The sequence below is a fragment of the Myotis davidii genome, unplaced genomic scaffold (assembly GCF_000327345.1).
Source record: "Myotis davidii unplaced genomic scaffold, ASM32734v1 scaffold268, whole genome shotgun sequence".
Classification (NCBI taxonomy): Eukaryota; Metazoa; Chordata; class Mammalia; order Chiroptera; family Vespertilionidae; genus Myotis; species Myotis davidii.
The window spans coordinates 4,105,489-4,120,709 of record NW_006383015.1 but is presented as its reverse complement, the minus strand read 5'-3'; positions in this window follow the sequence as shown (position 1 = coordinate 4,120,709).

Below are 15,221 nucleotides of genomic sequence, written 5' to 3'. Positions count from 1 at the left end.
AGAGTAGTGATGGCGAACCTATTGAGCTCGGCGTGTCAGCATTTTGAAAAACCCTAACTTAACTCTGGTGCCGTGTCACATATTGAAATTTTTTGATATTTGCAACCATAGTAAAACAAAGACTTATATTTTTGATATTTATTCTATCTATTTAAATGCCATTTAACAAAGAAAAATCAACCAAAAAAATGAGTTCGCGTGTCACCTCTGACATGCGTGTCATAGGTTCGCCATCACTGTCCTAGAGTCATATGGATTAGGAAGTGTCAAGATAGACACATATTGAACGGATCTGCCAGAATATTATTTGGAGGAAGCACTGCAGGGTGAATCTTAGAGTTCAATGCAGAAGTTTGAAAATAATAGCTTTTAATGATGTTCGTAACAAATAACAAAATTTGGACTTGTATTTAAGCCTACTTATCAGTTATTTTGTTTTAAGTTAGAATAACATACTGTAATTTGGCAGATGCCAAGAAATCCTGAATCACAGATGAATAGGAAAGTATGGGTAGGCCCTTAATTCCTAACTGGCATATATACAAATCAAACAGTATGCTTAGAGAAATTAATCTTCCTTTCCTTTCCTTTTTAAAATCTGTTTTATTTCCTTGTAGCTCATATTTTTCCTTTCTGTAATCATCTTTACTTCTACAGTCAAATGAATGATAGTCACAGCAATCTTGACTTTTTGTTAGCTTCATTGTTGTGTCACACACACACACACACACACACACAGGGAGGAGTGCTTAATGTGTTAATAACTCCATATGTTTGACTCTTTCTAATCATATAGTACCTACTCTTATACCATCTCATATTTATATTTAAAGTAATGAGGACACATTTTAGGGCAACTATTGCCATAAAATATATCATTTGATTGCAAATACGTTGAGCTTATGTCTTATTAACTTGCTTTTATTCATTTTAATCTAACATTTATTGACTTACTTACTAATATTTGGTACCTAGCTAGAAATTAGAAGGACTATTAAAAATGAGATTCTTCAATCTGTTACTTCTGAATAATCTGATTGAGAGAACTGCAGACATGTCCATGATAAGCAAAGGATATGAATGTATTTGAGATAATGCAGAGTAAGGGATGCATCTGAAAGAATGTGAAGAAATGATCGGTGTAGAGGGAACCAGGAAAACTAAGTCCTTATAGCTCAGGAAGGGATGCAGGAGCCTTTCCTTAACTCATTCCTGGGACTTGGACTACAGTACTTAAAAAATAAAAATAAAATCCTAAATCAGAAGTCTTAGTAAGGTTGGTATCTTAGTCAGTTCGGGCTCCTACAACGTATTACCAGATACTGGCGGAGTACACACACAGTTCTAAAGGCTGGGAAGTCTGGGATTGAGCCACGGGCAGACTCAGTGTCCACTGGGGGCCTGCTTCCTGGTACACAGACGGCTACATTTTCACATGGCAGAAAAAGGACAGAGGTCTCTGGGGTCTCTTTTGTAAGGGCATTAATTCACTATCATGACCTATTCACACCCCCTCCCAACAGGCCCCACCTCCTAATACATCACAATGGGGTTATGATTTCAACATATGAATGGAAGGGCATACAAATATTTATCATATAACACCTGGTGACACAGTAATCCTGGCATAGGGCCCTGAGGTTTTAATTTAGGTCATGAAATAGCTATATGCCCTATCAACCATAAAGAATGCCACAGAGAGGGTATCTTTTAAAAACTTGTTGTGGAAAACAGTAATACTAGTAACTTCTCCTGAGATTTAAATGATAGGAAATCCTTTGGAAGTCCTGTTTAATTGACAGACAGGTCCTTTGGTGACATTTATTCCAGAGACTGGCTGATAAACTCTTATCTGTGTGTGGGAGTTGGGGGCATAATTTAATAAATTGACTGTGAATTTTAACTCAGTTCTACCAAAAGGTGCTATCAAAACTATATCATGGTTTTATAAAATAAAAGCTCCACTGATGGATTCTCCCAGAACAGAACCTACGCTTTACTTTCTTCTCCATCCTCTGTAGGATCTGCTCTGATTGTCTGGATGAGATAAGGTGACTGTATAGACCGAAATGATTTTGGTCATGGATTTTGTCATTTGGAGCCAGAATTGTGTGAAGATGAGGTGGCCGTGTTGCTCTGGCAGGCTTCTGAATTGTTCTCTAACTGGGAATATTGCTCCTCCTGGGCAGGAAACCATTACATGGGGCTGACTGATTTACCAGAAGCAGTAACTGTTTTATGTGAAGGTTGTCAAGTTTCATTTTCCTGGTGCTGCTGTACTTGCAGAAATGTGGCTGGTGAGTTAGAGGAGAGGCCAACAGAGAGAAGAAATCAATGCTCCTGGAGCGCCACCTCCCTGCCCCCAAGACACCCCTTAAAATGCTCTGCCCCTTGCCTTCCCATCATTCTCTTTGACTCCCTTCCTCAGCTGTCTTGTACTTTACAGTCTTCAAAGTCCTGCTTGAATGTCCCCAAAATACGCAGGTATTTACCTTAACATTTCTTGATTCCTGTTAGGTAATTCTACGTGCTGTCCCACCAGAATCTCAATCTCAATATATCTAAATTTAGCCCTACCCCAGAGTGGTTCAGTGATTGAGCATTGACCTATGAACCAGGAGGTCACAGTTTGATTCCTGGTCAGGGCACATGCCTGGGTTGTGGGCTCGATCCCTAGTGTGGGACATGCAGGAGGCAGCCAATCCATGATTCTCTCTCATCATTGATGTTTCTACCTCTTTTTTCCCTTCCTTTCTGAAATCAATTACATATATATATAAAAAGAATTTTCCTTCCTTTGTTTTTTCTTTCAATAAAGCAACATTGAAATCTGAAGCTGATATCTTTCCAGTCATGTTAAAATTATAGCTCTCTTCCCCCAATACACATAAACCTAACAGTGTTTCCTCATGAATAGCATAATCGTATCCAGGCATCATTACCTTAACTCGAGGGTCAGCAAAGGTGACCACCCCACCATCAGCCTGGTCCCCTCTTACTGCCCCCCTGCAGGCCTGGTCACCCCCAACTGCTCCCTCTGCTGGTCTGGTTGCCCACAACTGCCCCCCTGCCAACCTGGTCGCCCTTCAAGGCGCCCCCACTGGCCTGGTTGCCCCACGCAGCCTGTTGTTCAGTTGTTTGGTCATCCCTCACTAACCCCACTGCCGGCCTGGTCGTAGGCAGCCATCTTATGAGGGTGTGAGGGTTAATTTGCATATTACCTCTTTATTATATAGAATATATTTGAACCAATTACCTACCCTGAAAAATCAGCCCCCTTTCCTGACTCCTATACCCCTGTTAATTGCTGGACCATATACAGAGCCATTAAAAAAATAATATATATATATTATTATTGATTTTTTTCAGAGAGGCAGGGAAAGGGATAGTTAGAAACATCGATGAGAGAGAAACATTGATCAGCTGCCTCCTGCACACCCCCTCTTGGAGATGTGCCCGCAACCAAGGTATATGCCCTTGACCGGAATCAAACCTGGGACCCTTCAGTCACAGGCCGACGTTCTATCCACTGAGCCAAACTGGTTAGGGCTATATGGAGCCATTTAGGCATGAGCCTTCTAAATAACTTTTGACAGGATAAAGATAACTAATTTAGTGAAAGTGTCTTGAAAGCCGCCCAAATGAAATGCGAAGTAGTAGAAATTAACATAGAACTTATAAGCCTTTCTACATTTTATTCTACCTAACTGAATAGAATCTAAATATTTTGCTCACACTAGACTGTGCCTGACACTTAATTATGAAGTTCAAGGTAATTCTCAAAAATCTTTAATTTCTTAAATATCTGGGTCATTTTCTGTGCTAATATAACAGAAGGCTGATAGAATAAAGAAACATTAAAAAAAAAACACACATAGACAGCCCTGGCCAGTTTGGCTCAGTGGATAGAGCATCGGCCTGTGGACTAAAGGGTCCCGGGTTTGATTCTGGTCAAGGGCATGTACCTTGGTTACCGGCACATCCCCAGTAGGAGGTGTGCAGGAGGCAGCTGATTGATGTTTCTCTCTCATGATGTTTCTGACTCTCTATCCCTCTTCCATCCTCTCTATAAAAAAATCAATAAAATATATTTTTAAAAAAACACATAGACACAGACAACATTATGGTGAATGCCAGAGGGGAATGGGGTGGGGGGAGGTGGAAGAGGGCAAAAGGGGGACAAAGGTGATGGAAGGAGACTTGCCTTTGAGTGGTGAGGGCACCATGCAGTATGCTGATGATGTGTTAGAGTTGTACACCCTAAACCTCCACGGTTTTATTAACCCATGTCACTCCAATAAATTCATTTTTTTTAAAAAAGAAGCATGAGTGTTAAAGAATAAGAATTTGCCAAAATTTTCTACTATGATGGACGATGGTGCCCTGAGAGTGAATGTTTGCTTTAAATATCTTGGCAGACATCCCCTGACAATAGAGAGGAATGCATTAATCTATCATGACTTTATTATACAAGCCATTTAGATCATTAAAACTTCTCCTCCAATTAGTCGGCCCTCTGATAATTATTTCCACATAGACTTGACACACCAGGCAGGCATCAAAACAAATGGAAATAATGCCATCTACTGCAGAGTATCAAGAACATTTAGTCAGGGACCCTGGGTGAGTTGAGACTAAGGGTGGGATGTGTCTGGTGTGTGGCATAACCAGTGCGCTATCACCTCGCCACCACTAACATCTGCACCGTGTCTGTTTGCCAATCCCGCTATTGCTGTGGGGGCCTGGAGAGCTGCCTGATATTGTCAGAAGGCAAGCAGTGCCCGGTGCCTTTCACATTTAATCGTTACCAGCTTGGGACCTTAAAGTTCGTATCTCTACCACCGGATCCTTTAAGGACCTGGGACCAAGGCAGTGCTAAAAGGTCATCTGGTACTTCCACTTTCAAGAAGGTAGGTTGCCTGGCATCACTCCGTCTGCAGCTTCCAGCTATGCCATTGCACCTTCTGCCCCATGGGACAGGGGTGGATGCTAGTGCTCCACTATCTGTCCAGAACTGCAATTCTGAGACCAAGAGAAGCTGTGCCAGGCAAGCCAGATCCGTCAAGAGAAGGCTGTTATCCGCATCTCTACTCTCCTTGGGCCAGGATTAGCCACACGCTTCAATGTCCCACCTCCCCAGGCTACAGCTCAAGGCACCCTGTTCTTTTAGTCCCATATACAGCCTTTCCCATCTCAGGTCCAGCACTCATCCAGCGTAGGTCCAGACCTCTGCCTTCGTGGAACCTGAGACCATTATCTCTTCCCAAGTTCATGTTTCCATCCCACAGGCAGACTACTCTCCTTTTTGTCTACCTCTTCCCTTTCCGTGGTAATAGCTTTAGCTTCCTATCAGAATCTCAAGATTTTAGACTTCAGAGAATCTAAAGGGCCTAGACATCTTCCTGAGGGACAAAAAGGACTCAGGTCCTAGGCCTAAAAAATTCTGTTTAGCTTCTCATGTTGGATAATTTAATTCCTTCATAATATACAATCCCATCTCAGTAACAGATCAGAGGTCTTCTCCCTGCAGCAGGGGAAAAAAACAAACAATATACACTCAAGTTAATTTCTAAATGGGTTCACCCTGCTACATAGATATGAGCATTTAATGTTAATTTCTAAATGGGTCACACTGCCACTGAGATAAAAGGTGAGTGACAGATCTGGGGCAGGTAACAGTAGGCAAATTGCAGGGATCAGGGATAGGCACTTGGAGATAATTCCCCAGGTAAAGGAGTCGGCTAAAGATCTGGACTTAGCAGAAGATTCATAGGGCACTGGGTTAAGGTATCGCTTAAAGCCGATCTGTGCCCACCAGTATGCTCTGTACCCCGGGGAAGGAAAAGTGCTGTGGCATGCGTGTGCCTGTGTGTTTGGTTGTCAGTGTCTCTGAACTATATTACACCTGGCTCAACTGGCACAATGATTCATTTTTGGAACCTCCAAGCTGAGAATCTAAATCTAGACCCATTGTAAACAAAGTGGCATTCACGTGGTGGATATGAGATATCCAGCGAATCTTCTTTCAAGTCTCCTTTCAATTCGTTTTCTCCATTTCTTATTGTCATAATCATATTCCAGGTCCCAATTAACTGTCCTTTCTCAATCTAATGAGTATTACACACCTTTTCTAACTCCATTACTTGAACAATATTTGATGAACACCGCGTGAATGACTCACAAGCAGGTAACTCAGCATCAACTAAATGAATAAAGTCAAAGCTAAATGAGTCATGTTTTCACATCAATGTTGCAAATTACAGTGTTAAAATTCCTTTCAGTACCAATTACTTGAGGTAACTGTCACTTAAAAGTAAGCTTTAAGGAGGGTCAGTCTCCATGGTCTTTGAAAGGGCAGGTGTGACTGTATTACCACGCATGCCATCGGTATTTGCACACTTGAGGATTCAGTGAGGCCCCTGCAGTCTTGGAAAATGCAATGCTATAATTTAAGTGGACCAAAAAATCAAATAAGTGAAACTGATACCACAAAAAGAAAATCTACCGCATAGACATAGGCTCTGGGATAAAATAATGTTCATTCAAGTGTTACTCATTCATGTTATGAGATATTTGATGCTGAGGCATGGAGTGGGGTTGATCTAAGCTGGACTCGCTCTTGTCTAACCGCCACTTACCATCAGGTGTGTGACACTGGTTGAACTATATTGTGCTCTGTTTCCTCATCTGGAAAAGGAAGATTAAAACTACTACCCGCCTCACAGAGTTAGTCTGAGAATTAAAATAATACACACAAAGCTCAAACTGTCCAGGCCAGGGTTAGTGCTTAATCAATGTCAGCTATTATTGCTATGTGGCAACTCTTTTTTGTTGTTGTTGTTAATCCTCACCAAAGGATATTTTTCCATTGATTTTCAGAGAGAGTGGAAGGGAGGGGGAGAGACACAGAGAGAGAAACAGCGATGTGAGAGAGACACATGGATTGGTTGCCTCCTGCATGTACCCTGACCTGGGCCAGAGATCAAACCTGACCAGAATCAAACCCAGGACCCTTCAGTGTGAAGGCTGATGCTCTATCCGCTGAACCAAACCGGCTAGAACTAGGGCGTACGTGGCAACTCTTATACCAGTGGTGTGTCTATGCACTACCAAAATAAAATGGATGGAAATGAAGATATCAACTCCACATTTTGTTCCAGAGACTAAGCTGTTGAAAACCAACTGATAAACAAGCCTGGGTCTAAAAAGCTGCAATGATTTTTTGGGTTGAAAACATTTCATATTTACTTTTTGGGGATTTAGAACATGTGAACCTACTGCACATGAAAATCACTGGTGATTTTGGAAAAGAGGGGCGTGTAAACATTTGAAATTGCACCGCGAATGAAGTTGCAGCACACTATCCCTCTGTACTCCTGTGACAAATCAAGTTGAGGTGGGACAGCAGATTCAACGCCAAGTCAGAAATCTGATGGCCTTGTGCTCAGTTCTCTCTGCTACAAACATGAACCCCAGTTCAGTCTGTAGAGCCCCATTTTCAGCAACCTGCGGATGTGTGGATGATTCACTAATTTTTTTTTTCACTTTCTGTCTCAATATGTTGGTGTCATTTAGGGTAGGCACAGAGTAAAACTTCTAAATGACTTATTGCTGATGGGGATCATAAGCATTTAAATAAACAGTTTATATTCCCGATAGTCACATTGATATCTTTTTAAAAGAGAGCAAGTCAAAACATTAAAAAACAAAACTCCCATTTCCTCTTATTATTAATTGAAATGCGTTTTCATTAGTGGTGATAGAAGAAATGAGTTTACTAGTTAGCCTGCTAACTGTCCATTATAAGCCCCGAAGAGCTGCAAGAAATTGCCCTTCCCAGTGCAGTGTAACCCGAATGCTTTCTGCAGCTCCCTCAGTGCAGATAAGGTGCACCAAATTATCTTTCCAACTACAGTTGTGTCACCTGAATGCAATTAACACCTTATTAAGTGTTAAGGCATTTCTACAGGTAATAAATTAGTCATGGCCCGGTACCTTGCAACACTTCTTCAGTACAGTACTTGATCCTCTCGCTGTAGGCTATGGAAAATGCTACAAACAATTAGCTGAATTCTTTAGAGCAATACAATTACATGGGTAGTTTTATATTTGTCTCAGTGATGCTGGTTGCATAAGCAGTCAGAGGGTGGAAGGCAATAAATCAACGATGCTTGTAGAACCATGCTCTTTTGGTTTCAGGCAAAGTTTAGTGTCAGGAAGCTGATAATGTATTTCTGGGAATTTTTCATTAAATTTAAGTTACTAAACCATTCTTTTATAAGTTTCCCTTTGCACACTTTCAACCCTACGCTGAGCATCTTAAGATACCACAAGTTAACTACAATCATCTTCATTAAAAAATTGCAAGGTAAATGCTAAGCAGCTAAAAGCTTAATATACATAGTATACATAAGTCACTTTAAAATTTAGAGCCATAAAATTTAGATATATAAATCTAAAAAAATTACCCTTATGAAAATATCCCTCATCCATTTTTGTGCTACAAGTTAAAACCCAGATAGAAGTTGCTCCATAAAGAAGAATGAATGGATGAAATATCCTTATAAAAATATATATGCATATATGTATGTGTGTATATGTATATACATATACATATATATAATACAATTAAATAGGTTTATCCTACACAACAGACATCTTAAAATAATCTTTGCTTGCATTTCTTGAGATTCAAATTTTCTACTAATTTCCTTTCCCTTCCCCTAAAGTCAGGCACAGAATTTAAATTTTGTAACATCAGTCTTCCAAGGGAACTAGAGAACTTTCCCTAGGCTCACATGATAGAAGTTATAAGATACTTTTCCACTAAATATGAGCTCAAGTTCTGCTGCTGTAGAAGTGAGTTTGTAGTGAGCATGCACACAGTAGCAAAGAATTCAAAAGTTATTTGCTAGTAAGTGTCTCTTTAGAATTTTCTTGCCTATATTTTTAAAATGTAAGTCATTTGATTTTGTTTTCTTTCCTCGTCAGGAAACTAGGCACCAGTATTAAGTGCCACATAAATAGCTAATTGGGTGAAATGATCAAAGGATTATATAAACCACTTCTCAGGTAGGAACCTCTGAGAAAAGCTACCGAGGAATGTGGGTCAAAGGTTTAATCGCCTTTTTCTATGCATATACAATTAATATTGCTTAATGAACTCGGTTAGCAGTTTTCAGCTTGCCCATTAAACTACAAATCAGACCATGATAACAAATTCTATTAGAAGGTTAAGATCATTCTAGTCCACTTCCTCATATTACAGTTGAGAAACTAAAAACCAAGGAAGTTAAATGACCCGCTCAAGGTCATATAGTGAGAACCCAATTTTCTGGTGCCTCATCTGGAGCTTCTATCAGTGTGTGAGTGTGTGTGTGTGTGTGTGTGTGTGTGTGTGTGTGTGTGGAGAATGTTCTTTCTTAAAACTGTCACTACACTGTGAGGAAATTCAGTCTAATCCAAGTAGAGATATTACCACAGACAGTAAGGGAGCGCTGAGGACTCTCCCCCATTGGCCAAGAAGGTACTAGTCCAGCCGTGGGCAAACTACGGCCCAAGGGCCGGATCCGACCCATTTGAAATGAATAAAACTAAAAAAAAAAAAAAAAAAAGACCGTACCCTTTTATGTAATGATGTTTACTTTGAATTTATATGAGTTCACACAAACACTCCATCCATGCTTTTGCTCCGGCCCTCCGGTCCAGTTTAAGAACCCATTGTGGCCCTCGAGTCAGAAAGTTTGCACACCCCTGTCTAGTCGTAAATATTCAATATAGTTCGCCTCAGACATGTTTCTACTGGTTTCAGAAGGAGAACCTATTTAATTACAGCAATCACACATGCATGGGCATTTGAGATAAGCTGGGATTTTTATTATTTTTATGATGCCATTCAAAATATATTGTGTTGGAAAAGTATGAAACAACAGAAACATTTTTCCTAAATTACTTCTGTAGTTATTATCATAATAACTTTAATCTAATGCTGATTAATTTGTCAGAAGTGTCTACTTTAAAAATAGGTAAGCTGAATTATAGAGCCATTTAATGATTTCCCAAGGTTTCTTAATGTACAGGAAATGGTCTTCGGGACAGGGACTCTTGCATTCGGATGCAGAATCCTATGTACAAGGCTCTAAAAAACATATCAGCAAAGCAAACAGTCTTGTTAATTTCCTGTAGGACATTTTCTAATATCAATTGTCCGGCCATTATCATTTTTAAGTAGACATAAATAAGTTTAAAGTTTCATATAATTAAAAGTTTTGCACTTTGCATGCCATTCTTTAAAGCTTTCATCAGTTTGTCAATTAACAGACAAACTAGAAACCTCAATTATTCTAGTTATGCCTGGGAGCTGATGCTGCTAATAAAAAGGCTTCTTACATAAATAAAAGTTAATGCCTTAAAGAACTGACTTTCCCTAACTTCCAGAATTATAAATCAGTTACTGCTGTTCTTGAGTACATTCAATGTTTTCTAAGTGCAAAACAGAGAGGGAGTTTGTTAATCCCTTCTGCACTACAGTATCTCTGTGTTTAACCACACTGATCTAAGTACTATATCAGACGATGGATAATGCTGGTAGACACCCAAACCAAATTGACTCTCACAACTGCTGTGCATACTTGCTCTATATTTGTCAAGGCTCGCTCACCACATCCAGCGGAAGATAAACCCAGGGCATGGTCAACAAAATGCACTCACAGGGAAAGTAGTTTTCATTGCTTAAAAGTTCAACATGTTTTATCCAAATGAAATATATAAAGTAAATTCATCATCCTAATATCAGTATAAGAGATGAATAGATGGCTGTACCAGGTAAGGCCACACCTCAGGATAATTCTTAAAAATCAACAACCATCTCCAACCCCAATGGAAAAGATAAGATACAGTGATAGTGATTTAAGGAATTATTACTTTTTTAAAAAAATATATTTTATTGATTTTTTACAGAGAGGAAGGGAGAGAGATAGAGAGTTAGAAACATCGATCAGCTGCCTCCTGCACATCTCCCACTGGGGATGTGCCCGCAACCCAGGTACATGCCCTTGACCGAAATCGAACCTGGGACCTTTCAGTCTGCAGGCCGACGCTCTATCCACTGAGCCAAACCGGTTTCGGCGGAATTATTACTTTTTATTAATTCAAATGATAGTTGCTGAGTTTCTAATGTTAATGTTAAGCACAAAGGATGCATATATGAAAATGCCCTGGTCCACCCTTGAGAACTTCACAAGAATGCCAACTGGGAGAACTGAATCCCAAAAGGGCCTTGGCATAGTACAGTATATCAGGAGACACTACTAGCTGTCTACCAACAGTCATTGCCTTCAAATCTTCTCTCCTTTCTCCCCGGATACCCAACTTCCAAACTCCAGCAATGACTTCAAAGGAGGTGAGCCTCAGACCACTTCCAAACAATAAATTCTAATTATTAGAAGGCAATCATCTGTACCGATTCCCCCGGCCAGTGACTGGTCTCAACATGCTCACGAGATAAAAATTTTATCCAAGCATGAAGGAGAATTCTGCTAAGGTATTTTGAAAAATGCTTCCTCAAAAATAATGAGAATTAGCCCTAACTGGTTTGGCTAAGTGGACAGAACATCAGCCCATGGCTTGAAGGGTCTCAGGTTTGACTCTGGTCAAGGGCATGTACCTGGCTTGCAGGTGAAATCCTCAGGCCTGATTGGGGGTGGGGGGGTGGGTGGGAAGCAACTGATTGACGTGTGTCTCTCAAGTCCATGTTTCTCTCTGTCTCTACCACTCTCTTCTACTCTTCGTAAAAATCAATAGGAAAATATCATCCATTGAGGATTAAAAAAACAATAACAATGAGAATTATATGGGAAAGAACTAAACACATTGCACTGATATTACTGTGTCATGATAGGAGGTCAGGTTCTATTGATGCCATTTTATGGCTATGAAGGCTGCTAAGGATTAGTGAACATCCTAAGAATAGTAGGGAACGGAAAACTACACAAACACACAATCACACCTGCTCCTGATGATGTCTTCAAACCAGTAACTTCTTGCTATGGTAGATAATAAATTCTTCATGTTGTTTAAATCTTATGAGTCAGACTTTTCTGCTTATTGCTGTCAAATGTATCTTAACCAACACAAACATGCCTAAATTCACAAATGAGGTGTTAGGGACCCTGAGAGTTGAAGAGGTCTGCCAGATGTCAGACAACTAGTGTATGCAGTATTCTTAGCAGCCGATCTCTTTTTAAATCACATTTGAAATGGCTACTTTCCATCAATGCTAACCTGACCATGTTGAATCAAGGAAATGCCCCTCTGTTCCTTATCTGTTGTCTTGGTTTAGAAAACACCTTTTCCACTTCCATTACTGTCTATCATAGGACTTCTCAAGTATCCAGAAATGGTATGCTCGTCATGTACTAATGCCAAGACAGAAGTTTCCATGAAATAAATTCTGATGCGTGACACCTGTAATCAGGTGTAAGCATGTGATGATCTTTATTACTGCAGCAAGCAAAGGTAACGCCTTGAACTTTTAATAATTTGAAAGCTAAAGAAATTTTCATTTTAAATTCCAAAATATAAGGGTCATTATTGATTTTGTCATTGTATTATTAGATTTAAAAAGACCATGTGCTAATTTATTTCTGGTATGATGTGATACTCATCAATTGAATATAATTTTCCAGTAGATGTAAATTCTAAAGCAAAATGTATTACTTGGATGGACAAAAAAAATAAGTCGCAACTATAGACTTCAACCAGGTTTAGGAATACAGGGGAGACCCCAGCACTTCCCTGTCTCTACAAGATTCTTCCCTTCTGGTGTGGACAGAGCAAAATAGAAACACATGCCTGCTCACTTGGGGGAAACACATGACTGCCCACTTGGGGGTTTTGTCTAGCAGAAAAGATAATAAATAAACAATGGATAATATAATAAATTACAAAAGCAATAAGTTAATGACTTTATAAATGATGATGAATAAATAAATAAATAAATGATGAAAATAAATACAAAATAACAAAAATATCGTTTGTATACTTCTATTACTAAGAATACTGCCTGTCATATAGATGTTCACTACACATTTTTAGAATGAATGAACAAGAGGAACGAGGTTATATAGTGGATATAGGATGTATGGATGTATATAATGTAGAGTTAGTATGAGCTTGTTACTGAGATGAAGATGGTCTCTGTATGTTGCTATCTGAAAGCAAAACCACCTGCTACTTGTAGGTAATTGTAACAAAAACCGTAAATAAAGCTTAACAAAATGCCCATAATCCTTGGGAAAGCTTCTGACCATAAATATTTGCTGTCCAATATGGCAGCCTGTAGGCACATGAGGCTACTTAAATTTAAATTATATTAAATTAAAAAGTCAGTTTCTCAGTTGCACTCGCCATGTATCAAGTGCTCAGTAACCACAGCTAACTAATGCCTACAGTGCAGACATTTTCATCACTGTGGAAAGTTCTATTGAACAGCACCGTTATAGATTAACACATGCTTTTGTCACACATAAAGCTTGCAATTACATAGCTTTGTTCCTCCCTCACAATTGGCAAAATGTCAATAAGTCTGCTGTTTAGGTATTTCAGTGTTTTATTGTTGGAGCTATCACAAGGAAATCCCTTTCAAGGGATTCACTTCCTTAAGATTGAATGTATGTATACACAGGAACACACGAACACATAATTTTTATAAATTTTTCCTCAGAGGAAATAATTTTGCTCACCTCAGTCTTTTGTTACTGTATATCCTATAAAGTTTATATCACTGGACTTACAAATATTTATTGAATGCCTCCTATATTAAGATCCCTGTGTTTGTTCCTCAAGGGATGAAGAATGTACAAGTAACGATTAAATGAGCAACATGACTTGAAGAAGGGAATGAATGAAGATGTTGAAGTGTTTTATATGACATCTAGTGACCTGAACTAAAACACTAGCTTGGCACAAATTAAAAACAACATAAAGAAAAAGTGGACAAAATGTAAGGACTGATTGGACATGGATGACAGGTGAGAATAAAAGTAAACTGTAACTCTTGAGTTGTGTGGGTTCCTACTATGTGCACTATGTCAGCAATAGAAGCAGCCATAGCTCAGGAGATTAAAGCATTATGGGACTAAACAGGCAAATCAGGATGAAAGAGAAGTTTTTAGGAGATTAAATAGTATTATTTTTGAAACATTAATTATAAGATATTCAACTGATAATATGCAGCTGAAGTGAAGAGCAAAGGTTTAAACATCATCTCTTAATATCTGTAAGACTAAATGAAAAGGCCTAAGACAAGAAGGAAAGGATAAACATGAGTAGTTTTCCTCTTCATGGGCATGAGAATCTTCAAATGTTTTTAGTCTATAATTAGGTCCTCCTCACCATCCACAAGTCAACGTGTTGCCAACTAGGTCTGTGATCCAAGCTTTCACAGTAAACCAAACTTTCTATTCATAGCCTTATGGTATTGTACTCTAATGAATTCTCATAATTTGTCTAGTTCTTTGTACAATCTCCTAATTACCCCCAATGAATAGAAAAGTATTTTTATACTGTGGAAATGTACATGCAAAGTTTGTATAGTCTGGAACATAGCCCAGTTAAACTGCAGTAACATAACCCATTAATGTATAGTTGTTTACATGCATCGCGGGCAATTATCGGTGTCTTTCAGGTTTAACAAGTACTATAAAAGCAAGTGAGAGTTTGTAGTTTAAACTCTGTGAACTGATGGTTGCTTTTGATGTTGAATCTGAGAAACAGCATTTTTTTAAAAAGTAAGAAGGGTAAAGGGTTCTATTTTTGCTAAAGACAATGATGTCTAAGTATTTCTGTGAGGTTGTGACTGAGCAATTTAAATTATTATATCTCTTCATGTTTAATGTGTATTTATATGCACTTTTTTTCATTTCATATAACTACATTTGAAGAACCTAGCTCAATAGGAGCATCAATAAACCATGATTTGAGTCTACTTCAAAAGAAGCAAAGCATTACCCCCCTCCCAATATATATCTATGCTAATAATAGAGGAATATGCAAATTGTCCAGGACACTGTCACAGAAATGACCAAACAGCAGGTTGTGCGGGGTGACAAGGGAGGCAGGGGGGTTGTGAGGGAAGGACCAAATGACTGAGCAGGCTGTGTGGGATGACCAGGCCAGTGGGGGGGAAAGTTTGGGGAAAGTTTGGGGTGACCAGTCCAGCA